Here is a 1,621-nt window from a genome sequence, read left to right on the forward strand (position 1 = left end):
ATGAAACAGAGGTGTTCTCATGGAGAGTGCGTGCCCTGAGACAGTGACAGTTATATAAGAGCAAACTACCTGTAACATTTATCTTCTTTTTGCCCCAGTATCTGCTCAGCGGAATGCTTGAGCATGTGTGGAAAACACAAAGACTGACAACTTGTTTGGTATCGAGTTGGCCTTTGTCCAGGCTCCCTCTTACATGACCAACCCCTTCCTGCTGCCGTTGACTTTGAGAAAGTGCGTGGCTCAGCCATTTGACGTTCTCTCTGTAAGGCCAGGGCTGAGTCTGCTATGCGTAGCTCTGTTTATGAGTCAATTTTAAGAACGTTACCATTCTACATAAAACCTTTGACCTCTCGGAGTTAGTGGTGTGAGCATAAAAGTCGCCAGGGCATGCTAAACTTTCCCCAGACAGAGTTCAGTCAACAACTTTATGACAATCCTCCTGGAATGAGCTTTGCCTAATACTGTCAAGTTGGTCACAAGACAGTCAGGGGACTGGAGATGCAACACTTAAGGTTTTCAGGTTGATAACATGAGGGTAAGCAATTATGTTAGGAGGCTCCAAAGTCCAGGGTCCAGTCAGGGGCCAACTGCAGCAGTTCCCCACCCTAAGCCCAGTAGGGGGCAGCTTCCCAAAGAGAACCCCACAAAGACCATAGAGAGCCCAGCTAAAAGTCGAACAAAAAAAATGCAAGATTGCCCAAAAGTCATGAGACAGTTGGAAAAGTCCCTGCGCCTGGCACACACTGTTACAGACAGTGCTGCCTCCCAGACCCATCAAGAAGAGCACCGGGGGTGAGGCCAAAATCTGCACATCAAATCAGGGAGAGTTTGTTTGGGCCTTAAGTTAGACAGAGAGAACAATGATTTCTTTGTAATATTGGTTGTTTTGTTCATTTGTGTTTGAAAATAGAAGTTCTCTCTCTGGCCTGACTGCATCCCTGCTCTTTGCACGGCTGGATGGTAATTGAAACTGTGCATGGCACAGGTGCTCCTGAGGGGGGCACTATTGAACCTGCTCAGGGGTCTGCTTTCCTCTTCCCAGCCGTGTGGAGCTTCCCTGTGAATGAATAACACCATGGCCTTCACAGAAGGACTTCACTGTCCTTGCAAGAAGGACAAATGCTCCCACATCCTGAGTCGGACCAAGCCAGTACAATAGCCTCTGAGGAGCACTAGGTTCTTTTTCAACTGTTCCTGTTTACTTTCCTAAGGAGAGAGATCATGAGAAGAAAATAAGAGCAAAGTTGTAAGCAGTTTTCATATTTCAGATTATCACTGAAACCAAGTACTATTCTGAATCAAATAACCCTAAAGTGATGCACAAGTGTAACATCTGTTTAATTAATCAAAATATGTGTTAACATTTAAGACAACATATTTTATTTGTGTTTGAGAGTATACATTTGGCACATACTGATAAATATTTAAATATAGGAGGTATGCTTGGCAGAGAAAATTCTAACCTTTCAGAGGTCTTCACTATTCTGGAAAGTTTGGGGAGGGAATTGAATTTTAATAAAACAGTTTTTTACTTAATGATAGAGAAATCAAGTGAAATGGTTTTCTAGATTTTGAAAGAAAAACGAATATATCACATTATAAACTGTAAATGCCTTTCTCA

This window comes from Lemur catta, chromosome 1, assembly GCF_020740605.2.
Source record: "Lemur catta isolate mLemCat1 chromosome 1, mLemCat1.pri, whole genome shotgun sequence".
Taxonomy (NCBI): Eukaryota; Metazoa; Chordata; class Mammalia; order Primates; family Lemuridae; genus Lemur; species Lemur catta.